The sequence below is a fragment of the Ambystoma mexicanum genome, chromosome 11 (assembly GCF_040938575.1).
Source record: "Ambystoma mexicanum isolate Mex_15411 chromosome 11, UKY_AmexF1_1, whole genome shotgun sequence".
Taxonomy (NCBI): domain Eukaryota; kingdom Metazoa; phylum Chordata; class Amphibia; order Caudata; family Ambystomatidae; genus Ambystoma; species Ambystoma mexicanum.
This window is the reverse complement of record NC_090934.1, coordinates 1,324,186,859-1,324,214,641: the sequence shown is the minus strand read 5'-3', so window position 1 is coordinate 1,324,214,641 and position 27,783 is coordinate 1,324,186,859.

Here is a 27,783-nt window from a genome sequence, read left to right as displayed (position 1 = left end):
ACGCATCCCTCTTATTGAAGGGCAGACCGACATCCTTCGCAAGTGTTATTACCTCTTCTAAACCTGTTTTGACTGATGCAAACACTCCACAAATTGATCTAATGGAAGTGGTTCATCTCCAACACGAAAGAATTCATCAAATAGAACAACTGCTTCATAACTCCAAGCTATTTTCAGTTGAATTACTTCATACTGACTCATGCATAAAGACAACTCCCGACCCTGTGGAATTTCCCCTACATAGTCCTTCAGCTCTTACCAACTTATTAGACGAAGAAGATGCTCAAGTGAGTGTAGAAACTACCGATAATGTTTCGGATTTCTACCACGTGTCTCGTAGGATGAAAAAATCATACCAACGAGCGCTCAAACGTAGAAATAAACGCAAAACGAAGGAAGCTCTTATGACCACAGCGGTCAACACTAATAGGCAGCAGGAGAGTGTGGAAGCGATGCCAACAAGTTCTGTCATCTCGCCCACTTCGTTTGGCTTAGCTAATGACGACCTTCATCTTAATGCTAGTCAACTCAATGAGGAGAGCCTATTTGCTCTTCAATTGAAGTCTAACAAAAAACATCCCAAAAAAACAAAAAAAGCCACTGTTACTTCCTACTTGAATCAAGACAATGAAGTAACAACTGACACAAAAAAAGAACTCTCTATAGCCCCTTGTACAGCAGCTTCATCAGTAAGCAATACTATGCTGCAACCCAATTTGAACTTATTTTTTCCTTCTGTAGAGAACAAAAAAACTTCCTGTAATCTCACTATAAATAAAACTCTAAAAGTAAGTACTCATCTCGTAGATCCACAAACTACGGTTGTGCAAGCAATGATGCACCAGGCTCATACCTCTTCGAGATCACATGTCAAGGAAACCTCTATTTCACACGACCCTATAGCCTTGACCTCAATTCCAATTTGTGCTTTGCAAAAATCGTTTGCCTTTAAGGCTTCATCGAAACCAGAATTTGTTTCTGCTTTCGAAACTCCGCTTCCAGCTAATCATGAAGTAGCAATGTCTTCTCAGAATTTGGGTGAAGTCAAGAATGAAGAACTACAATCGTGTACTAAAAATTCTTATTTAATTCCATGTACAATAGATAGTGAGCTATGTTCGTTCAATGACATCCCGGAAGAAACCCAAACTCTAATTGGCTGGTCCAGCAATGTACAAATAAATGGAATAGTACCAATTAATCGGTCATTCTTAATGAATTCTTTATATAAAATTCCGTCATTACGTAATCTAATCTCCTTGGATGTCGAATGGATAAAGCTCCCTTTGGTCAATAATAATAGGATGTTATGCAAAGTTCTGTCTCCTATTATTGCAAAGGTCATTTGGGAACATAAAACAGACCTTTCCTCTTTGGGGCTTAATCTTCAAGCATTTGCAGCGCTAGAAAAAGCGATGCAATTCCTGGAATACATGCCCCCTTTGCCATCTAAAATTAATTCCATAAATGAGAATGCCTCATCCTCCATATCAGAAAATGACAAAATTCTATCTAACTTAGCCCTTTTAACATCGGCTTTAAATGGACTACTGGGGATTTTGCCGTCAAAAATTTCATCGGACCCAGTACTATCCTCCTCCCTGGTTTCGTCCTCAAAATCCTAATGTAACCAGCTCCACATTCAATCTTGGAATTGTTGTGGCTTCAATAATTTACTTTCCTGGTTCAAAAACACAAGTGTCGACGATTTGCCTTCAATTTTTTTTATTCAAGAAACGATGCACTGTTATGATTTTCAACTAGATGGTTTTACTGCTGTACATAATGCTGCATTGCTCCCCTAGGTCGGTCGGCCAAGTGGTGGCCTGACCCTCTTACTCAACAACAAGTTGATATTTCATATAATTCAAAGGTTTACCAATCAACTGTGTTTGGCTATAATTGTTGACATTGATTTTTCTGAAAGGAAAAGAGTTTTGCTTATTTGCTTATACTGGAATCCCAACTCTCTGCGGATAGAAGCTGCCCTTCAAATACTAAATGATCTGCTGTTCGATGTATTTTCCATTCACTCAAATATTACAACCATTATCTGTGGTGACTTTAATGCCTTTTTATATGATTTAACAGCCCCATACACGCATAATACATTTTCCAACCACTTTAAGAATGCCCTTTCAAATGGGAAAAAATGGGTACAATTATTGTCACACTGGGATCTTGTTGTGATCCACCCTAAGGTATCTACCTCACTCGCTACATGGCAGAGGGGCAACTCTCATTCCTGTATTGACTACATCGTAGTATCAAATGATTTCATAGGGTTGATCTCTCCAACGACTATGATCTTCCCTGGTCTTGGAGACCACGCCATTTTGCTTTCCACGCTGTCTGCTGAAGTAGTGACCTTTGATAGGTCTCAAACATTAACTTTAATTCACAGCGAGCGTCATCTTCTATCCATCAGATGGAATTCATTTACTTGCCGACAAATAACATTTCTTGTAAATCGTGATTGGTGGTCCTTCTCTGTGAATGATGATAGTAATTATCAAACCCTTCTAACATGGAATTTATGTATGATACACTCACATCTTGTCTACATTGCGAACTCATCACCAACACATTATAACACATCTAATGCAGAAATTATTCTAGCTAAGAGAGTAGCCAAACTAAAATCTGAGAGAAATAGCGCCTTAAGAACTTTGAAAAAGCAACTCTACTCTATGGATACTCTTAGCTATGCGAATGCCAAAAAGACCTTAATGAGGAATCACAAATACAAAATAAATGCATCACGTCATGCTTTCTACTTAACTGGCAATCAAAATATGGTGCAAATTATTTGTAACAAGAATGTCCGAGACATTTGGAAATTGCTCAGAGAAACCAATAACAACTCTGCATCTCTCTTTGAATCTGCCGTAGATGGCAACTCGTGGGTTACATTTTTTACCCATAAGTATCTTTTACCCACACGATTTAAAGAGGTTGATATTAAGACCCTAATTCTTCAAATTCCAGATCTCTGTCCCTGGTCAACTGAAGATATTCTTTATGCGATTTCCAAATTAAAAAGTTCTAAATGTGCAGGCCCTGACGGACTTCCTCCTTGTGTCATCAAAGATGACCCACTTTTTTGGGCATCAATCTTTCTGAAGATTTATCAAACTATCTTTGTATCTAAGAGGCTTCCTCCGTCATGGACATCTTCTGTTATCATTCTCTTACATAAGAAGGGATCTCTAAAAGAACCATTAAATTTTAGACCTATTGCACTATTGGATGTGGCGGCCAAGGTGTTCGCACTGCTCCTCTTAGATGAGGTTGAAAAACATATCACTTTAAATGGCACGCTAAATAAGGCTCAAACTGGCTTTAGGAAGAATTTAGGTACACAACTAAATGCCACAATATTAGCTCATTTAACGGCGGGGACACACTCCTCCGCTACCGGTCCTGTTTTCATCGCCTCATTAGATCTTTCATCTGCATTTGATTGCGTGATCCGTAGTATCCTTTGGGAAAAGATGCTGAGGCTAAAATTTCCTCCAGGTTTAGTTGCTCTTATTGCACTACTACACCATCAAACCTCTGTCAGAGTCCGAATCTCCAGTAGTGGACTGCTGACGGATGCTATCTCCACAGCAACTGGAGTGAAACAAGGCTGCAATCTTGCAGCCGTCCTCTTCAATCTCTACCTATCTGATATAGAAGATCTATGGGACTCGCCACAAATCAACCCTGTTCGGTTGGGTAGGCTTAAACTTTCATGGTTAGCATACGCCGACGATGTGCTGTTACTAGACAGCACTCATTCTGGCTTGCAGAAAAAACTGGAAATTTTTAGCCTATTTTGTGTATCAAATAATCTGTCGATAAACTTGGTAAAATCAAACATCCTAGTTTTATCCTCGAAGAAAAAGGTTCGTAAATTTTGTTGGCACATTAACCTAAATCGTATTCAATTGACAACACACACGATATATTTAGGATATAATCTCGCCAACAATTCCTCTGCAACCTTTTGGCACAAAGCACTTTGTGAAAAAATAATTCCTCTACAAAATCAAATGAAAATCATATATAGGAGATACTGTATGTTTTCGTTAGTACCATTACTTGAATTTTATACCAAAAAGGTAGAAGCAATCATTTTATATGGCCTCGACATTTGCCTTTTAGATTTAACTACCTTTTTGAATAAACTGCAAGCTAGACTGTGGAAGACCACTTTAGGATTACCGGCATATCTCCCTAATGCTATACTGAGACATGAACTGGGGTTAAACTCTCTCGGAGCGCGACACAATTGGCGCATTCTTAAAATCTTTGCAAAGATGCAGTTTCCATTGACAAACTCTCTTTATGAAGATCTCTATCAAATGTTATACTCGCTTCAGCCTAAATCAATTAAGCTTTTTCAAAAGCGAATATATACTATCTTATCTGGCATAAATATTACCTCTCAAGAACTCGAACATAAATTACTTACTGCACATAAACGTCTTTTCTGGAATGACTGGGCAAGTACATGTGATCAGATTGCAACTTACTCCTCCTTCTCAGAATATGCATCCTTTAGACACGCACAAATTCCACGTCAACCATATCTTCTGCTCTGCCCTAGTGTTGAAATTAGGACAGAGTATATGCGATTTCATTTAGATTTGGTACATACAAGTACACACACAAAACATTGGGGAGAAGATACAAATGTTACTGTAAAGACATCTTGCAGATTCTGTAAAAAAACAGACATCCCTGAAACTTTAAAACACCTGTTTTTGTGGTGTCCGTCATTCGAAACAGCAAGAACTTTGAATCTTAAAGCTTTTGCTTCGACTCATTCAGAAGTTGGGAGAGAACTTATATGGTCGTGTTGTATGAGGGGCTCTTGCAACTCTATTGTTATCGCAACTGTTCGCTTAGTGAAAACTATTGAATCTGCACTGCGATTGCTTAACACGCTTTGAAAACGTATGATAGCAGCAATTTAGACATTAGTGGGTAATTTTATGTAACATCATGTCATGTTCAATGTATCGTTTTTATTAGTTCTGTCGTTGCAATGTATTGCTTATTATGTTATGTTACTTGTGTGCTTGTTCTTTTATAAGAATTATGTAATTTTGATCTATATTATAAGAATAGCTTTCTCTCTTCTGTTCAATCTTAGATAGAATGTCATAAGTGTATGAATTATGGGAAGATCTGATTTGTATTTTTTGTAAAGATGCGTTTGCATCAAAAACAAAAATTTTAATAAAAAAAAAAAAAAAAAAAACAGATAGAACCCATACCTGTTTTGTTTTTAGCTTAGAGGTTTGTAAAATGCAATGCATCACAATAACGCCTTAGGGCACATTTAATATAATATGTTATTATGTGGCATAATATCAAGTATTATGATATATAATAGTTGATGGTATGTTATTACCCCAGAGTCCGTTGTGGCTGTGACTAGACCATGAGGGTGAGATCTGGAGCTTTTTTCTCCTTGTACAATAAGGATTTAAGAAGTGTGGACATGTTGTGCCTCATTGAAAAGGTCTACACACATGAGCGGAGGCATATGACTGTATGTTGGAGCATGCAGCCGTGAAGTGTATTTGAGTATGAAGAGATTAAGCCTGGTCCGATTTCTGAGCAAGGGCCATCCCAAACATAGTCACACTGAGATGGGGGGGGGGGCAGGAGTGTCAGAGAGAATGTAGCGGTGGCGCCGCTTTCCTGCTTCTCGGCATCTCGGCAGCCTTTGACACCCTGGATCATTCAGCTCTACTGCTTAGACTAACAGAGGCGGGATTGGTGGAACTCTTCTGGTCTGACAAGGCATCTTTCCTTGCTGATCGTCAGCAGTCAGTCTCCATAGATCTGCTTAACTCCCTGCCCTTTTCCATCACCTGTGGAGTCCCCCAAGGCTCCTCCTTGTCCCCGTGTTATTCAACATCTATATTCACCCATTAGCCATACCCATCCGGATAGATAGGAATGTGGAGTTGATAGCTGATCACCCAGAAACTGCTGAATGGCGATTGTTTGCTGGAAGGCTAATCATGAGCTTAGTTCAGTTTGGATAAGACCAAAGTGTTGGTTGTCAGTGACACAGAGGTCAATTGGAAGTTACTGCGTTTGTAACAAATAAAGCTCAGATGGCAGTGATGACTGTGACTGTTTCATTACACTTTGATTATGGAAATCCCCTTTACTTGGTCAAACCCAGTTATCTGTTAAAATATCTGTAGATTTTGCAGAATGCAGCCACTAGGCTGGTTATTGTAGGATGTAGGGATCACATGTCGGCCATCTTTAAACTGTTACATTGGCCCCCCCATTACTAAATGGGTGGTGTTTAAGACACTTTGTATCACTCAGAGAGCCTTTCCTATGCGTGATCCAGCCCACCCTTCTTGGGAACAAGCTTTGACATTATTTGCCTACAAGATCCCCGAGATCTAGTTTCAGCTTGTTAGCCTGATTTCCAACATTCTGCAAAAACAAGAGGTTGGAGAGCCTTTTTTAGCTGCTGAGACCCTCAATTCTGGTATTCCATCCCACTTTAACTCATTGGTCCATCAGGAATTACCTTTTCTTGCAATAGCCTTCCTCGTTTGCTTCTGCTATCTAGTGCCAAGAAACCTAAGGATATATGGGTGCTCCATAAGCCCCTCGTCCCCGAAACAAATAGCACAGACCTTGAGACTACACAGGCAGGCTTGGATGTGTTCAAGCAGTGGCCAAGTTAGCAATACATCTCATCATTTAATTAATGAATTGATTGAGATCGAGCCAGTTCAGGGGATCATAACTCTGTACATTTCTGGTACACCCTGATTTATGGAATTATTTGCGTGTAAAACAGGGATTTACATGCCATTCTGCCTGCAAATCCGTCTCACAAATGGGGATTTGCAGGCAGAATGGCACTTCAATCCCTGTTTTACACGCAAATAATTCCATGGATCAGGGCCTAAAGCACTCGAGCAATGAAAAGGAAGATTAGGATGGGCAATTCTACCTTGAATTCTCACAGCGGACCACTTCTATAATTTCCATTTAATAAATATACTCTGCAAAGTTACTTTGATTATAATTTGTCCTGCAAAGTTCATGCCAAGCAACATCAATTATGACATACCCCTCATTTGATCGTACACCCCTAAGCAATCAACACCTGTCCAGAAGTGCCTGTAAATCGCTTGCCATCCCAATCCAATCTTGAATGAGACGCGTAGACATATGAACACATTTATTGGAATGTTGCGAGTGAGCCAGCCAATCAGAAAACATAAAATTAGGTCAATAATTACTAGTACTGATTTTAAGAATCTCTCACTGTTTAAGGCTGGGTAAGACAGACTTGAAGGCAAAATTGCTGCACAATTCATTGGGCACTAGCAATATTGATCTTAAAATGAGTCAATTATATAGCAATAATGACCCCCGTCCCTGTATGCTTCACACCAGGTCCTTCACCGTTACCAGCCTGTGAAGTCCACAGGGAGGTTTATTATTGATATTAGCACCCTGGTTCTTAAAAATGGGTGGTGAGAGCAATGAGTTTCAATGGACAGGTCACGGCATGCACGTGACCCGCTCATTCAGACAAACTCTCACCCAAGCTGGCTGGCATGGAAATGGAAGGCAAAGCTCCATGCCGAGCCCATCTTCCATCTCCATTCAATAGTGCAGGATTTCTAGACGCTTTCTGCCCAGTAGTGCAAAGTTGTGTTCCCCTATTGTCCCTTAAGTATAGATCTTTCCCATCCTTAAATTAGCGAGTGATCTCTCTACCAACGGTTATGTGCAAAGATGCCCTTATTTTTTTTATCAACACTTTGTGTGAATATAATATAAGGTTATTTGTTCAAACAACAGCTAGTCCATTCAAGGACACTGCCCCCAATGACTACATAAAGGTGATGAATACAATGAGTTTAGCCATCCTTGCCTTCCACCCTAGTACATTAAAGCATCAGGTATCCTATCCGTGGGACAACACTACTTTGAAGTGCAATTCGAGATTCATAATTTATTTTATTATTGTGTTATAGTTCAGTACACTTTCCACAAATGTATACTATCAAAAATAAGGAAAAACCCCAAAACATCAAAAACAGAGACACGCACATCATGTCACAATAAAAGAGCAATATAAAGAGAGGAAGAAAAATCATTACATTTCATTCATACGCATTACATATGAAATCCTTATGAAATAAATAAAAGATATCTAAAAGAATAACTCACTACCCAAAATGGCGCTACTGGATCAAGCTAGAGAGTTCTAATACAAAGGCCCGTCAAACCTTGACCAAAGCAATGGAAGTGGCCAAGCTGTGACCGGATACACTATTCCTCCGGAATACATCTTCCATCACATGGAACAGGCTATCAGCATATGATAGCTAACATAATGTGTAATCATGCGAGCACACGATGTTAGCACCTGCTGAAGCTATTCGATGCCTCCCTCCCCCGTACAGCGGCGGCAACCCCGTTCCTCAATGGGGAGGCGCAGCAGGCGCCCTTCACCTCCATAAGCGGGAGTTCGTTTAATCTTATCGACATAAACAGCCGTCTAACAGTAGGGCTGGGAAGCTGGTATAGGTATTTTGTAGCCCTATGTTGATGAAAAAATAACTTGGAATAGTTATTTGATGATGATAACTAATTAACAAGTGACAACGCCCTCCTCCCCACCCCCCAGTCATCAGATAGGTCTAGTCATGAACTGCATATTTTATTGGATTCTGTCGCAGGACCCTGAAGTGGTGGGTGAGTCTCACAAGCTATTCTGGTTGAGGGGTTGTATACGAATTGATCGTTTTACAACTGCTCGAATGCCAATTGACCTTTTCACAATTGACCGAATTGTGAAGGTCAATTGTACCATATATGTGGGGGGAAACCCCCCACAACCCCCCACCCAACGCCAAACCCCCCAAAACCCATATATATATATATATATATATATATATATATATATATATATATATATATATATATATATATATATATATATATATATATATACATATATATATATTCGGTCAATTGTGAAAAGGTCAATTGTGACCCTTTAAATTCGGTCAATTGTTCATTCGAACAATTGTAAACGACCAATTTGGGTAATACCGGTTGAGGCATTTATGTTGTCCATTCCTCACTGCACAGCTTACCCTTAGAGTTCCATTTCCTTGCTATTAGCAGTTTGCTCACGGTCCAGCGCTGTATTGTCCACTTCTTTGCATGTTTACAAACCACGTATTTACCAGTCCTTAAGAGTTATCAGCCAGTGGTCGGGTTGAGGTTTGGGTCTTGCTATCAGTTGAATCCTGGGATAGATCTCTCTCCATATGCCAGCATTAGCTGGGCCTTCTGTGAAGTCACGCGCATTAGAAGCGTTCAGTGCCTCGCGTTTCCAGCAGGACAAGCCCTCTTTAAGGCTGATCTTGTATATTTTGGCTGATGCCCTCTGAAACTATAGGAAGTTCCTAAAATGTACATAGCTCAATCATAATTCAGAACAATAACGCTGTACCTGGATAAGAGCATGTGCTGCTCCTCCACAGATATAGCAAAAGGTACATAGCTCAATTATAATCCAGAAAAGATGAAGCTGTGCCTGGAAAAGAGAGTGCTCTGCTCCTCCACACATATAGCAAACTGTAAATAGCTCAATCATAATCTAGAACAGATAATGCTGTGCCTGGATAAGCAAGAGCGCTCCACTCCTCCACAGATGTAGAAAACTGCATATAGCTCAATCATAATCCAGAACTGATAATGCTGTGCCTGGATAAGAGAGAGTGCTCCACTCTTCCAGAGATATAGCAAACTGTACATAGCTCAATCATAATCCAGAACAGATAACGCTGTGCCTGGACAAGAGAGAGCGCTCTACTCCTCAGCAGGTATAGCAAACTGTATATAGCTCAATCATAATCCAGAACAGATAATGCTGTACCTGGATAAGAGAGAGCGCTCCGCTCTTTCAAAGATATAGTCAACTGTACATAGCTTAATTATAATTCAGAACAGATATCGCTGTACCTGGATAAGAGCGTGCTCCGCTCCTCCACAGATATAGAAAACTGTGCATATCTCAATCATAATCCAGAACAGATAACGGTGTGCCTGGAAAAGAGAGTGCTACGCTCCTCAACAGATATAGCAAACTGTACATAGCTCAATCATAATCCAGAACAGATGACCCTGTGCCTGGATAATAGAGAGCGTACTCCGCTCCTTCACAGATATAGCAAGCTGTACATAGCTCATTCATAATCCAGAACAGTTAACGCTGTGCCTGGATAAGAGAGAGTGCTTCACTCCTCCACCGATATAGCAAACTGTGCATAGCTCATTCTTAATCCAGAACAGATAATGCTGTGATTGGATAAGATAACATTCCACTCCTCCACAAATATAGCAAACTGTAGCTCCCAATCCGAATCCTGCAGGCTTTTTTGTGCAGTTTGGTTCTACAGAATTTGAGGCATCTGCTGAGATTGTTGCTGCGTTTAGTATTGGTAAATCACGCTCTTTGATACTCTTGAGCAAAGATTTTGTTATGCTGGGTGTGTCTCAATTTCTTTGTGGGATGGCTCCTCTTAACGAAAGATTTGGTTTTGATAATTACCTTGGTAATTCTTGAAAGTGGACCATGCAACACACTGACCAGACTTGTTTGATTTGAAGTACACCTCCATAGAAACCAGAGCAATTCCTTTCCATTTAAGGCGATACACAAGATGAGGCACAAACTGGCTCCATCCAGTAGCCCCAAGTTGGTATTTTCATCTTTGGATAGGTCCATGAGGGATGAGCTGGATATATAAACTGTTTCCAGTAGCGGACCTTTCCATGGGGCGCGTCGCACCCCCAGCACTTGTTGTAGGGGTTCTCCAGCTAGCACCGAGTCTCCCAAACCCTTTCAGAGTTTCCAGGTCGTAGTCACGGCTCCAATAACTGCACTGATGTAGTATGAATGCCTCATGATACTTTACGATGCTATGGTAGACAAATCCTTTGCTGTTCATCGACACCCTCAGCCTTTTCAAAGAGAGGATCTCTGGCTTACGATCTGAACCCCAAGGAAGTTCTTATTCAATTGGTACAACTTAGATAGGCCCTTCACTGAACTTTTGATCAACTGTTTGATGAGTGTACATGGGAGCGTTGGCAAAATTGTCATTTTAATGTTTCTTTTTTTTTGCCCAGGAGGACACCTGCATTTTCATGCATCTTTCAACTTCTGCGTTTACATCCGAGGTGTTAGGAGACAGATGAAGCGCAATCGGGCTTGAGAGGTTTGGGGTGAAGAGTGCCCCCAAGTATTGATTTTGTGTGCGTGGAAATCACCCAACAGCTTCTCCATTGATGATTGGGTGGAGAAACTGCGACTGTGTCCAAGTATGAGAAAGCGATTTTTAAATACAGAGGAGAATCTGATAAATTCAATGATCTCTAGGGCCTTTTCCTGGAGACTTATGGTAATATATGTTATGTTATTGCTTTATAAAGTACGTATATTCTGAAGGTTTCCTGAAATGTATTGTCAAATGAACTGGTTGTGTTGCTGTTTCTACAATAGTATCCAGTTTGATAGATACTGGGTGTGACATTGATACAATTTGCTATGTGTTTTTTTTCAACATATATATCATTTTATTTTCTTCAATTCGGGACCACTAATGTCTCCCAACATGTATAGAATGTTCAACAAGCTTGCATAGTTATATTGTTGATATGTTATGCTTATATTACTTGTGTACACGCGCGTGATGGTGCCTATTGGTGTTGAAATAAAGTAAACATTTGAAATCCTCAACTTCTGCGTTGGCATCAGAGGTGCTAGGAGACAGATCAAGGGCAATCATGCTTGAGATGTTTGTGATGAAGAGCGCCCCCAAGTATGTATGGTGACCCTCAAAAAGTCCCATTCTGTTGAGGTGCTTTTCCAGGGATTGTCCGGAACATGAACTTCACAAGATCACTCCTGAAGCAGCCATGCGCTGAAAGCTGATGCTTTAGATTTAAAACACAAATGCACAGACAAACCCCTCCCCCGGTCTGAGGTCTAATGTACAGTTTGTTTGAGAACTCCACAGGACATCTGGTAAGATAGCTCAGCAGGTTGAGCACTTGCTGCTGAGATCTATGTGTGATCTGCAGAACACCGGTTTGAATCCTGGAAAGGCCAACTCAGATTTTCATCCTGCCGAGGTTGATAAATGAGTTCCAACTACAGTTGGGATAATTAATGTATGTAAATATGTGTCAAGGACGGCACTCTGTCAAGAGTGGCACCGGGCACCCAGGTAGGGTTTGGGTGGCTGTGCTGATGTAAGGTGACAGATAAGCACACACAGCAGGAAGCTCAACAAGAAAGAAGAGTAGGAAACTGTAGCTGTGAATAAAAAGGGGCAGAGAATACAAAGGTACAAACAAACTGGATTCCCTCTTGGGGTGTATGCAGAAAATGGGAAAGAGTGTTCCACAGACCTTTGGAAACTTGAGCCTTCTGCACAGATTGCTACTACAGGAGCCCACTCTGTATGCTTATGGCTGGGAACAACATCTGTGGGTGTCTGTACAGAAACAGTATAACTGAAATGGATAATTTAAGGGAGAACCAAAGACTCAAGAAAGAGAAGGACAGGGATCAAGAACAGGGGGTTGCAAACAAGGAAGAGAGTAAGGGAGCAGTAGCCAGGAAACAGGGGGGCTGCAAACAAGGAAGCAGGGCTGGAGTAACGGACGGCACAAGGTGCAGGCAAACTGTTGAGGACTGCAGAGAACTGTAGAAGGCTGCAAGGCAGGGAGTCCAGAGGAGCAGGACAGAGAGCTGTAGTAGGCTGCGGACAGAGAGCCCAGAGGAGCAGGGCAGCAAAGGAGCGAGACTAGAGGAGCAGGGTAGCGAGGCAGGGAGCCCAGAGGAGCAGAACAGAGAGCTGTAGTAGGCTGCGAACAGAGAGCCCAGAGGAGCAGGGCAGCAAAGGAGCGAGACTAGAGGAGCAGGGTAGCGAGGCAGGGAGCCCAGAGGAGCAGAACAGAGAGCTGTAGTAGGCTGCGAACAGAGAGCCCAGAGGAGCAGGGCAGCAAAGGAGCGAGACCAGAGGAGCAGGGTAGCGAGGCAGGGAGCCCAGAGGAGCAGAACAGAGACCTGTAGTAGGCTGCAGACAGAGAGACCAGAAGAGCAGGGCAGCGAGGCAGGGAGCCCAGAGGACCAGGGCTACAGACAGAGGAGTGTAGCAGGCTGCAAGGCAGGGAGCCCAGAGGAGCAGAGCAGCGAGGCAGGGATCCCAGAGGAGCAGGGCAGCAAGGAGCACTGGAATCAGAAGCAGGATAATACGGCAACAGGAACAGCATTCAAATCGTGGCTCAAGGCAAAAAGGTGCTGGGAGAACTCTTAATGCAAGAGACTGAGCTCCTGCAGGCAGTTGCTTAAATACAGCCCTGCCCTGTACTGAGGCAGGCTAATTGGCAGCACCTGGAGAAACACACCTGAAGGCAATGTGCCTCCTCCCTCACTGGCCCTGAGAAGGTGGAAGCAGTACTGATCGCTCGGGCTTCTGGGGATTGTGGTTCCAATACTGATGAATGGGAATAGCCAGGAATTGATAACTGTAGCAAGGTGCCTTATGGTACATGTAGTTAGCTGAATTAAATAAGAAAGTACCAAAGTCGTGCAAATGGAAATTAAGGACCAAAGTGTGAATAGGGGTTGATCAAAGAGTATTATGAAGATAAATGAGTTCCAAATAGTCCATGATGGTTGCCAATGTGTGCGCCAGAGGCACAGGCATGACAGTATGCCCCTCTCCATGCCCCTCTCCAGGCCCCCTGAAGACCGACCAACAAGAAGAGCAAGTCCAAGGCCTGTCACACCGTGAGAGAGTCTTATACTAAAAAGGCACATTATGAAGATCCAAAAACTGTTTAAGACTGCAAGGTGAGAGTTGTTCAGAACCTTTGGGATTGAATCCAGTCTTAGGGGCACAAAACACAACAGTGTGTTCATGAACTGAGGAACTGTGAAGATATGCTGCAGGCTCCATGGCATATATTGCTTTGAAAGTAGTGGCCTTCCTTAGTGCTGGCAATGGTACAGTGCTGGACTGGTTCTTGAAAGGAACGGTATCCTCCAAGCACTCGGTTGTCTCCTTAGATATGATAGAAACCATCTCCACTCCAGGATAGTTTGAGGGATGTAGATCAGAAAGAGAAGGTGCTGTGGGAGCAGGTTGTGTAGCAGAAGCAGAGGATTCAGACGCAGCAAGCATAGCTGCGGAGGAAGCAGAATTCGGGGCATAGAGAACATCAGAAGTAGCAAATGGGGAGTAAAGAACCAAGACATTTTTTGGATGTATATATAAGCTCAAACCCAAATAAAGGTGTCAGGAGATCTCCCTGTGTAGTAAATAAATTACAGCCTTAGAAAATGGGCAACTCAGTCCCCAAATATCTTCAAGTTAAGCCAGAACACACTCCCTGTGCACCACTGTAACATAGCTCAAATAGCCTAAAGATTGAGGGTAAAGGACAATCATAGCCCCCAGTGGTCCAGCTGAATTCAAATGGACATACATTAGCAGACCCAGTTCTGTAGACTAATAGATCTTTTACATAAACAAGAAAAGGAAAGACTACCTCAATAATCTCTTAGTCGACATTCGTTATCATGATTCAATAATGTCGCTGATGTGGGAAAGTACACCACTTCCAATTTCACTATGTGTTTTTCTCCAGTTAGTTTTATTGTCCTATACAAAAGACATCAAAATTATGAAAAACTTATTTCAAACATTTACTTTAAAGGCACAGTTCACTCCTATATGTTGCCTAATTAGTATTAAAACTTTTGGGGAGATTCTTTCTTGTCTTAGCTTCTTCCAATGCTTTTCTTATTTCCAAAGCTATATGGATAAGCTTGACAATATTTCTTTTATTATGTGAAAGGTATTTACCTTGAATAGTCTAAGTAGTATATCTTTAATTTATCACTTCTTAGAACAGCAACACGATCCTGTCAGGGTCACGCTGCTTGCAGTATTTATTCCATCAGCTAGTCTACACAGCTAAGGAGACAAAACCCAGAATAAATGTGTCTATTTTAAATTCTACTCTGTTTGTCAATCTCCGAGTAAAGCACTGAAATGCTGACAGACAATTTACCTTGGTGTAGGGTAAATCAATTCAATGCTCTGTCTCATCTTGTACACGGACAAGCAGCTGTGAAAAACAGCGCCATATGTTCCCACCGTTACTCGCAATGTCTATTCCGTCAATTTATCTACGCGGCTGCAGAAGTGAACAAAACCAAGAAGGTACATGTTTACTTTAGGTACTTCTTAGTTCGTAAATGCCTAAAAAACAGTATTAAACTGCTAGCAGAAAAATGTATTTACCTTAGAGAGTAGTAGGCCAATTCGGATCTAAATCTTCTTAAAGACAGAGGGCACCGCGTATGATGGAACGCACAGAATACTGCATCGACAAACTTGCTACAGGATCCGGACAACTACTTATCTTTCTTCTAGCTCCATATATACCTGCTTCTAGGTCATAGAGTCCCACAGCTCACTGTCTCTTCAGAATGGGAATCAGAATAAAAAGTGGACTAAGAATTGAATAGCTCATTAGAGCATTGGAGCCAAAGGTAATGCGGTAAAGAAAGGACTATTTTGTCGCTAAGGCCGCGATAAATGCACTAGTATTTTAATCATCAAGTTGCAAAATTTCCCCAACTCTGAAATGCATTGCAAACGCATTTGATGGTCCGTAAGGTCAGAGGAGGGGCTATGTTTTTTTAATATATTCCTCTTTTGAATCTATCAGGGCTATCCCAATTCTAAGTCAGCCCTATGTGTAGAGGTATATCAGTTGCATTCTTCCTGTGAGTTCAAACCATCAGTGTAGCTCCGAGCATGGTAAATCCATCATTTCTCCCTTTGTGAAAGCCTATTGGCGGCATTAGATGGATCTGTACCTATTACTTTCTCTATAGCCCACCATTTCAAGGTGTCTGGGCTATGGTTAAGTTCGAGGCAATGTGCCACAAGGGGTGCATTAAGTTGTTTGTTCCTGATTTTGGATCTGTGCTCAGTAATTCTTAATTTCACTGGGCGGGACGTCTTCCCAATATATGTTCTTTCACAAGGACATGCAATAGCATAGATAACGTTACTACTTTTGCATGTAGTGTGATCCCTCAGTTTCCATTTCCTTTTGTTAATAGTGACATTGGTATAGGCTACAGCAAGGGCACAATTAACACAGCCCCCACAGGGGTAATGTCCCAAAATAGCTGGCATTACCCATGTGGCTGTGATGGATGGTTTTTTGTCTTGTATTGTGTTCCTATCTGCTTTATTAATCCAGTTTTTTATGTGTTTTCCTTTTTTGAAAGCAAACATAGGTTTTGCCAATGTTGGCAGATTAAATTGAAGTAAATGCCAATGTTTGGCTTTGATCTTCTTCATTTTATAATGGTGTGTATTATATGTTAGTGCACATACCACTCGATCATTGGAAGGTCTATGTTTTTCAACTTTCTTACATAGTAATATCTCCTGATTTTGGTGTCTCCCTCTTTTTTTAGAGTTTCTTATCAATTTAGCGGGGTATCCTCTGTCTTTTCGTCTTTCTTATTTAATATTGGATTGTTTTGCAAAGTCTTCCAATTGAGAACAATTCCGACGAGCCCTAAGAATCTGTCCGTATGGGGTGTTAGATCCTAGTACTTGTGAATGAAAACTTTCGTGATGGAGAATAGTGTTCCTGTCTGATTCTTTCCTATACAAGTCAACAAGTAATACACCATTAGTTTCTTTAATTAGTAACTCCAAAAAAGGAATTCCCTTAGTGTTTGACTGCATAGACAATTTCAGATTAGGATTCAACTGGTTCATCCAATCAAAGAAGGCAAGATGATTACCTTCTCTTCCATCCCATATTATTAGTATGTCGTCAATGTATCTCTTATATAATTTCAACGCTTTTTTGAAGGATTCGAATCAGCCAGAATATTGTATTCCTCAAAGGCCCACATACATAGTGTGGCATAATTGGGGCCAAATGCAGCCCCCATTGCAGTACCTTTGATCTGCATGAAGTGAGAGTTCTTAAAACGAAAAAGGTTTTTGGTCAGGGCTATCTCAAGTAGCTCCACTAAGAAATTACTTGGTACTGTATCTCTATCAGCCCTTTTGTCCAAACATTTCTTAATCACTCCTAGTGAGTCAAATTGTATAATATTAGAATACAAAGATTCTAAGGTGATCAACAGATTGCAGTTGGAATCAAAGGGTAAAAGTTCTATTGCTCTGATCACATCGGCAGAGTTGGCTAAATAGGTGGATGTTATTTTAGCCAAAGGTTTAAAAAAGAAATCCAAGTATTGACCAATTGGTTCTAGAATGGACCCACAAAGGGATACAATAGGCCTCTCTGGAGGATTAGTAGTACTTTTGTGTATTTTAGGTAAAATATATATGAGAGGAGTCCTACTCTTATTTGGAGTCAGGAATGCAAATTCTTTTTTATTCAAAATACCTTTCTCCAAAGCTGTATTACATAATCATTGGATTTACTTCAAAATAGATTCAGTAGGATCTCCCTGTAGTTTGACATATATCTCTGTGTTGTTTAACTGCCTCATCATCTCTTGATCATATCGTAAGGCATCCCAAACTACTACCCCCCCTCCCTTATCAGCTTTTTTTTTTTATCACTAAAGACTTGTCTTCTCTTAAAGACTTCAAGCATTTCCAATCTGTTGTGGAGAAATTAAAACTATGTTTTGGTGTTTTTTCTCAATTTTTGCTTTCATAAATGGCCTCAAAATCTCGCAATACTGCCTTTTCAAAAGTCGCTGTCTCCTTAGAGATCATTTGTATAGTAGGAGTAAATGATGAAGTGGGTGTCATGATTCCTGCCCCTCATGTCCCCAGCCCTCCAAGATGTCAGGCTGGAGCCAGGCCACGATCACCTACATGGCCCTCAAGGGCCTCTCCATCCCTCCAAAGACCCACTTGGAGTCAGACTTGGAGCTTGTGGCACAAGACTCACTCACTCCCATAGGATAACATTGGGGAATGGACTTGTAGTGCATTGATGGGGACAAGATGGATGCTCCCACATATTTCGGTTCCCAGAACTGCATGTGCGGTCTAGTCTTTTGGGTGTGGTTCAGCCCAGAGACACCTGGGATACCCAGAGACTATTTAAGCCACACCCAGGCTGAGAAACATGCTTTGGATTTTCTGCACCTGCAGCGTGACACTCTCCGTGTTCAGATCAGTCTCCAGTAGGCCTGCATCTTTCTTCTGCCCTCAGCTCCTGCAAGAACAAGAACACCGTTGGGAACAGCCTTACCTTGCGGCGCTTCAGCCCATCATTCATCGCTCCTTCTGTTCTGCGGGCATCTTCGGCGGTGTCATTCCCATCCCGGCATGCCGCTTCCTAAGGAAAAGAACAAAAAAAAGGCATTAGTAAGCATTTTGCAATCTTTGCTTATTTTTAAATACTGTATGAGCTTCAAACACTTACCTGAATCCCAGCCGCTCTGGGGGAACTCTGTCTTCGGAACTTCTCATTCATCTGCAAGAGGGAAAAGACACTCCAGGTTAGCGAGGAAACATCTAGAGGCGCCGCATACCGTGCTTACCCACCGCATTTGTTCTTCATAACCGGCATCCACGCTGAAAACGTAGCGGCACCTGAAAGACACAGAAAAATAACTCAGTTCAATGCAAATACAAAAGGGGTGCATCGCGCAACGTGCTCTCACTCACCTTCAGCGCTACTCATCTCAGCAGCACGCCGCCATCCCTGGACACCGGCCATCATCTAAGGAAGGAAAGGAACGAAGTTAGAGAACTGTTCAAAAGACTCATTATACTTACCTGTCAGACTCTTGCCAGTGAAGTAACTAGGCAGCAACGAGCCTGCATCAATCAACACGCCCCTGCGCTGAAAGCAGGATGGAGAGCACACTATCCAAGAAAACAAGGTGAGCTGTGGATCAAAGGGTAGGGTTGGACCCCGGGGAAGAAGGGGTTCAAGCACACATAGACAATAGGGAATTAAACTCTACCAATCCTGTGTTTCAGGCCCAGTCTCCAGTCGAATAGCCTCCAGGGCTAGGATTCGAGGTCGTAAGAGGTCAGAACAGGCTGAGTGACGTCCCCGTGGATACCAGGTGAGCATTACAGAACGCAAAGCCTCACATCAAAATCCACCTGGGCGTCATGGAAACATCAGAAACCGACCAGTTAGCCCACATGTTGGGGCAGCTACGTTCCGAAGTACATGTAGCCATGCAGGAGACCAACACACTGAGGAGAGCTGATAGTAACCAAAGAACGCACTGATGATTTAAGCCGGCAACTTCTCCAGTCACAAGCAGGGCATGCACCATAGCCGGGAAGCGTGCCCTCGATGCCAGCACCATCAGCCAATCCCGTTCAGATAACCCTTCCTGGGGCAGTTCCCTTGGCCCTGCCCGAACGATTTACGGGGGATCCCAAGAGGTTTACAACGTTCATGAACCAGTGCCGCCTGCACTTCCTTTGTAGGCCAGGGGCCTTTCTGAATTACTAATCACGGGTCGCTTTTGTGCTATCCTACCTGAGTGGTAGTGCCGCGGACTGGTCTGTACCCTTTGTGGACCAAGACGATCCTTTGCTGCATGACTTCAGGGGCTTTCAGCAGGAGATGGAAAAGCTGTTCGCCTATCGTACTCATAGGCAGGCATTAGACAACAAACTTCTGTACCTACGCCAAGGGAATCAAGACCTATTAACATACCTAGCCATGTTCAATAGACTCGTAGTTGAAGCAGAATGGCCAGTGGAGAAGAGAACCACGTTATTTCATGGGGAGTTGCGGGGTGAGCTCAAGGATGTTCTCGCACAAGTAGTGAACCCACTGAAACACTGCTCAGAATTCATTGACCTTGTTGTTCAACTGGATCATAGGTTGCAGGACCGAAGAGCAGATTGAACCAGACCGGACCCTCGCCCTATGTATGTGCGTTCAAAGGACAATACTACCCGAACAACGGAAGGTTCAGGAGAACCAATGCAAATCGGGCGGGTCAGATCACCCTTGAGTAAAGCGGAAAGGGATAAAATGAGACAGCAACAGTTATGTCTGTACTGTGGACGGTCAGGTCATTTCCTTAAAGAGTGCCCTGTGAAGCCACCGAGGAGGACGGTAGGGGCCACGGACAAGGAAGATACCATCAAGGAATCGGAAAACTCCCCAGCCTGGCAAGTGTAGGGGTCCACTTGTCGAGCGAAGAAAGTGAACTACAGACCTCCCATTTTGCACTATCTGTGGTCTTGATCAATCACCAACAACCATCTCGGATGCACGCAGTAAGAGTGTACATAGACAGTAGAGCCGTTGGGAATTACATCGACCAGGATCTTGCGGCAAAGATGGGGCTTCCGTTATGCCCCAAATCAACCACCGAGACTGTTACCAATGTCGATGGCACAGAAATAGCTTCTGGTCCAGTATCCCAATGCGCTGCAGCTTTAACCCTTCTGTGCCAGGATGGACACCAAGAATCTATGGTTTTCGACCTCATTAAGGCACCACAGTTCCGGTTGATTTTGGGAATGCCATGGTTGGTAGCTCACAATCCTCGAATCGATTGGCGAGCAAAAGAATTGGCCTTTCCCGAGATTTGCGCTCACTCATGTTATCGCCAAGAGAAACAACCAATAGACACCAGAACCTCCACGCTTGCGACTGTGGCAATTGGCACCCTACCAAGTGAATACCCAGACTTTCAAGATGTCTTTCAGAAAGAACAGGCTAATACCCTGCCACCGCACAGACCGTACGATTGCCAAATCGACCTGATACCCGGTGCACAAATCCCTTTTGGGCGGATTTACGCACTCAAGGAACCAGAAAACCAGCACCTGAAGGCCTATCTTGACCAATACCTGGCCAACGGGTTCATCCGTCCCTTGAAGTCTCCAGCAGCCAGTCATCTATTCTTCGTACTGAAAAAGGAGGGGGACTTGAGAACGTGCATCGACTATCGCGCACTGAACCAGATTACCGTAAAAAATCGCTACCCCCTGCCACTAATCCCTGAATTGCTTGATCAAGTCAAAGATGCCCAAATCTACACAAAACTAGACCTGAGGGGGGCATATCACCTTGCTTGCGTAAAACAGGGGGACGAATGGAAAACTGCTGTTCGCACCAAATACGGCTTGTACGAATATCAAGTAATGCACTTTGGCCTTTACAACGCACCTGCTGCATTTCAATACTTCATGAACGATGTCCTACGGGAATTGATTGATGTCTGTGCTCTAGTGTATATCGACGATATCCTAGTATATTCCGCATCAAAGCAGGACCACGTTAAACACGTCTGATCCGTATTGGAAAAACTCTGTCAACACCAGCTCTACGCCAAGCTCGAAAAGTGCTCATTCCACGTCTCCGAGGTGGAATTCCTGAGCTTCATTCTCAGCCCAAATGGAATCCGAATGGATGTACACAAGGTAGATGCTATACTGAACTGGCCATCCCCAAATTCATTCAAGGGGGTTCAAAGTATGCTGGGTTTTGCAAACTTCTACCGCCGGTTCATCCCAGGATTTTCGCAAATCGTGCATCCCATCACGTCATTACCAAGGAAAAGCAACAAAAAGTTCCAGTGGATAACAGAAGCCGAGGAGGCTTTCCAGGAACTCAAAGCAAGATTCACATCTGGCCCAATTTTACACCACCCTCGTCCTGATCTCCCATACCTGGTGGAAACGGATGCCTCAAGCATGGTTATGGCAGCCGTCCTCTCAGAAAAGGACCCCGAAACGGGCCAGTTACACCCTGTTGCCTTCTGGTCGCATAAATTCACACCCCCTGAACTCAATTACGCTATCACAGACAAATAACTCCTGCCCATTAAGTCAGCCTTTAAGGCATGGCGGCACAACCTCTTGCCGCAAGACACACAATCACTGTAATAACTGACCACCGGAAACTCCAGTACCTAACAATGGCAAAGGCCCAATCCTCACGACAACTACGTTGGGCTCTTTTTTTTGTTGAATATGACTACGTGATTACATTTCGACCAGGGGTGAAAAACGGGAAAGCCGATGCCCTTTCCCGTATGGGGGTGGAGGGCAAGGGTATCAGACCCCTGACCCAATAGCAATCATCCCGAGTGACAAGCTCCTAAGAATCACAGCAACCAGAACTCAGAATGAATTACATGAAGAAATCCAAAACCTGATGAGTCCAGAGCAATTACAAGCGTGGAGTGCGCAAAGAGAACATTACATGATAAAAGATCAGTTGCCCTACTTCAGGAATCGTTTATTCTTACCAAACCAAGAACTACGAGAACAAGTCATGTCCGGTTATCATGATTTCTTGATCGAGGGCCACCCCGGAATCGCTAAAACCCTAGCCAAGGTAAAACAAAATTATTGGTGACCCACGTGGCGTAAAGACATTATCCAATTCATCCTATCTTGTGGAGTGTGTGCTCAAAACAAGTCATCCAAGCAGAACCCGGCTGCGCTATTACAACCATTGGAAATCCCACCAGCACCCTGGCACCCGTTGTCCCTCGATTTTATTACTGACTTACCACCCAGTCAAGGGTTTAACACTATTCTTGTGGTCATGGATCTATTTTCAAAAATGGCACATTTCATTCCTCTTAAGGGTCTCCCAAATGCTTCCACTCTGGCAAAGGTATTTCTTGAAGGCATAGTACAGCTCCATGGGTTTCCTTCAGTTTTGGTCTCAGACCGAGGTGCTCAATTCATATCTAACTTCTGAAGAAAATGCTGCTCTATGGCCCAGATCGACATCCGGCTATCCACCAGTCACCATCCCCAAACGGATGGTCAAACTGAGAGGACAAATCAGGCGCCCGAGCAGTATCTGCGTTGCATGTTACACCAAGCTGAAGGAACCTGGTTCGACCTATTATGGATAGCTGAATATGCTTATAATAATTCCCTACACACCAGCACTGGGCAGATACCCTTTTATACCATGTATGGCAGGCACCCACGTACTTCTGAGTTGGACGTTCCTACAACCTTGGTAATGCCAGCAGTCAAAACCTTGCACACAACCATTTCTCAAACCTTTAAAAGGGCAGCTGAACACCTACTCCAAGCTAAGAATCGGCAAAAGCGTTTTGCTGATCAACACCGAGCAAAGGCCCCCAACTACCAAGTGGGAGACAAAGTCTGGCTGGCGTCTAAACACGTGTCCATTAAAGGAGCCCGAACTTTCTGACCAAGATACCTGGGTCCATTCAGCGTCACCTCCGTGATAAATCCTGTGGCGGTCAGACTAGCTTTGCCGTCAAACATGCAGATTCATCCTGTGTTGCACGTGTCTCTCCTTAAACCTGTTCAACCTGGGACCCGGGTAGCAACACCACCGCAGCCAGTAGTAGTCGCCGGGGAGCCGGAATTTGAAGTCAAGGACATCCTAGATTCAAAGTACGTCAGATCCAAATTATACTACTTAGTAGACTGGAAGGGGTATGGTCCACAAGACAGGACATGGGAGCCTTGTGAGTACATCCATTCACCTCGCTTGCTTAGACGATTTCATCAAAACCATCCAACCAAAACAGGACCAGACAGAAGAGTCACCTTGAGAGGGGCCTTTGGTGGGGGAGTGCTGTCATGATTCCTGCCCCTCATGTCCCCAGCCCTCCAAGATGTCAGGCTGGAGCCAGGGCACGATCAACTACATGGCCCTCAAGGGCCTCTCCATCCCTCCAAAGACCCACTTGGAGTCAGGCTTGGTGCTTGTGGCACCAGACTCACTCACTCCCATAGGATAACATTGGGGATTGGACTTGTAGTGCATTGATGGGGACAATATGGATGCCCCCACATATTTCGGTTCCCAGAACTGCATGTGTGGTCTAGTCTTTTGGGTGTGGTTCAGCCCAGAGACACCTGGGATACCCAGAGACTATTTAAGCCACACCCAGGCTGAGAAACATGCTTTGCGTTTTCTGCACTGCAGCGTGACACTCACCGTGTTCGGATCGGTCTCCAGTAGGCCTGCATCTTTCTTCTGCGCTCAGCTCCTGCAAGAACAAGAACACCGTTAGGAACAGCCTTACCTTGCGGCGCTTCTGCCCATCATTCATCTCTCCTTCTGTTCTGCGGGCATCTTCGGCGGTGTCATTCGCATCCCGGCACGCTGCTTCTTAAGGAAAAGGGAAAAGAACAGAAAAAGGCATTAGTAAGCATTCTGCAATCTTCGCTTATTTTTAAATACTGTACGAGCTTCAAACGCTTACCTGAATCCCAGCCGCTCTGGGGGAACTCTGTCTCCGGAACTTCTCATCCATCTGCAAGAGGGAAAAGACACTCCAGGTTAGCGAGGAAACATCTAGAGGCGCCGCATACCGCGCTTACCCACCGCATTTGTTCTTCATAACCGGCATCCACGCTGAAAACATCGCGGCACCTAAAAGACACAGAAAAAGAACTCAGTTCAATGCAAATACGAAAGGGGTGCATCGCGCATCACGCTCTCACTCACCTTCAGTGCTACTCATCTCAGCAGCACCTCGCCATCCCCGGACGCCGGCCATCATCTAAGGAAGGAAAGGAACGAAGTTAGAGAACTGTTCAAAAGACTCATTATACTTACCTGTCGGACTCTTGCCAGTGAAGTAACTAGGCAGCAACAAGCCCGCAACAATCAACGTGCCCCTGCGCTGAAAGCAGGACGGAGAGCACACTATCCAAGAAAACAAGGTGAGCTGTGGATCAGAGGGAAGGGTTGGACCCCGGGGAAGAAGGGGTTCAAGCACACAGAGACAATAGGGAGTTAAACTCTACCAATCCTGTGTTTCAGACCCAGTCTCCAGTCGAATAGCCTCCAGGGAAGGGTTCGAGGTCGTAAGAGGTCAGAACAGGCTGAGTGATGGCCCTGTGGATACCAGGTGAGCGTTACAGCGGGTTTGAACGGGTATTAGACTCAGCCAACTTGTTGTTTATTTCATTTAATTAAAAAAAATCTTTTAATCTTATTTTCCATAGGAATGCTTGTAGTTCTATTTCTGTCTCTTTTTGGCTGGGGTTCTACATGGGGATAAATGAAAAACCCATTTCCAAAATCTGACTTTCTTCTTGGGACAATATTTTATCCGAAAGGTTAAAGACCGCAGAAGGGAGGCTCACCTTCTGTATGACCTCCTTCGTGTTCAAACAGATTTTGTAATGGAGTTGGTCCTACCTGTTGGGGCGGAAAAGGAAGTTCCTTGGGAGGGAAAGGTAACCCCTGTCCTTAGTTATTAAACCCTTGTGGGTAACCATCAGAGGGGAAATAAGGATAGAAATTCTGAATCCCTCTCCTTCCTACTCTTGCACGCCCTCTATTCCTCTGCCTTGGGTTATATTGGTTACCTCTTGGGCCTCTTTGGCTACCATCTCCATCGTCTGATAAAGTGTCAGAGAAAGTTACTCGCTTAGTTCTCATGGGTGTACCCATTTTATTATTATCCGAGTCCTTCCAATATAGAGGTCCTTGGTAGTCAGGATTCAAATAGGGATACGCTGTCTCCTTAGAGAAGTTCTTAATATCCTTAACTAATGTTTCAATTTATTTTAGTTGTCGTCACCTTAATAAAATCATTGACTTGTTTTTCAATGGTTTCTAACTTTTCTTTTATGTTCAGTATGGTTTTGTCTGAAGTGAACGCTAATTCTGCTTTCTGAATTTCTTCTTCTACTATAAGGCTCTTTTTTATAGCTGTATTAATTGTCAGTAGCATCCAATCCCTACTGCATTTTGTACCTATACTATACCTGAGAATGCATTCTCATAGTCTGCATCTTCCACAAAGAGGCAAGGTTCATTACGAACCAGTAATCCTATAGGGATGATGTTTTTCTTTAAGTACTCTGTACATAGATGGCTATACATTTCTGTTTGGATTTTTTTTAAAACTTGTTTTTATTGATTTACAGTATAAACATAATGCAATTTCGTAAAATCAACCCCCAAAGATCACCCCCCTTCCCTACCCGCCCCCCTCCGGAAGACATGCTCATTGTTCCGTTTGTTCTCGGGACTGATTATGAGGAAAATATGTCTGTAAGTCTAATGTTGTGCAGACACCATTGTTCCATATAGTCTGATTGCAGATATTCCAAACACCCCCATTCCTTCATGAAGGATCCGCTCGAGCCCTGTAGGTGGTGCGTGATCTTTTCCATGGCCATTTGTGACCAGACTTTCTGCAGCCAAGTGAATATTAGTGGTGGGTTGCGCTTCTTCCAGTTCTGTGCAATTGTTGCCCAGGTTGCTATGACCAAGCCCATGAAACTTCACCATTGCGCCTTACTGTATCTCTTGGCCTGTTGCTCTTTCCATCCGCACAAGCACACTTTCTCTCCCAGCTGGTCCACCTCTGGGAACATCTTTTTCATTTCCGATATCAGTTCTTTCCAGAATCCTTTGAACCCTTGACAGTCCCACCAGATATGCATCCAAGTGCCGGCTTCAGGGCAGCCCCTCCAGCAGCGGTCTGACGTTTGCTGGTACATGTTGTTCAGCCTCTCTGGTGTGTAGTGCCATTGGGTGACTATTTTTATCCACATTTCCCTGGTCTGCACTGCTCGTGTTGATTTAGGAATGTCCGCCCACAGCGCCAGCCACTGTTGTCTTGGAATTTCTTCCCCTAGTGTTCTTTCCCATCGTTTCATGTAGGCCCATTTTATTCTCTCATCTTGTGTATTGATAAAGTTGTAGAGTGAGGAGACTAGTTTCTTGTCACCTGAGTTAGTTAGGAGGTATTTTTCGAACGTGGTCAGTTCCCTGGTGGCCGCCTGTGCAATTTCTGGCGTTGTTAGCCAGTGTCTGAGTTGTTCATATTTGTACCTATCCGCTGATGTGAGGTTCCACATCGATTTGCATTCTGTGAATGTTCTTACTTCAGTGTCATGAAACATTTCCCCTATTTTCCTGCATCCTGCGTCTTCCCATTTCTCGAAAGCTCCTTGCTCTTGTCCTGGTGGGAATTGGGGGTTCCTACAGATAGGCGTAAATGGGGCGGTAACCATGGTCATGGTGCCCTTCCGAGTTTGTTCGTCCCAGGCGTTCAGTGTGGTTTCATGATCTCACTAATGCGGAGATTTGGGTGTCTGTGTTGTTTGAGTTTCCATAAAACATCCTCTAGTGGGGTTCTCGCTACCCCCTTGTCTTGGGCTACCCAGATCGTTCGCAGGTCATCCCCCAGCCATTCTTTCAGTACCCACAATTGCGTTGCTTGGTATTAATTTTTGAAGTGAGGGAGTGACAGTTCCCCCTCTCTGACATGTGTCATGAGGATGGTTCTTGCTACCCTCGGGGGCTTCCTGTTCCAAATAAATGACAAAACGGTCTTGGATAGAGCCTTGAAGAACGAGTTAGGGACTGATATCGGGAGAGCGTGGAAGTAGTATAGCAGCTTGGGGAGAGTGTCCATTTTCACCGATTGAATTCTTCACCACCACGAAATTGTTAGCGGACACTATCTTTCCAGGTCTTTTTTCACTCTGGCGAGCAGTGGGGGGTAGTTCCATTTGTATAAAGAGTTCACCCTGTGTGTGAGTGTTAACCCCAGATATTTGATACCTTCTTCTGCAATTTTCAGGCCTAACAGACCCGCCTCCCTCTACAGAGCCTCTCTATCCCCTTCTAAATGAGGCCTGAGATCTCCCCAAATGCCTCTAGCTCTTGCAATGTATATGGCAGTGTCTTCCCCGGGTCCTCGAGTGCCAATAGCATATTGTCTGC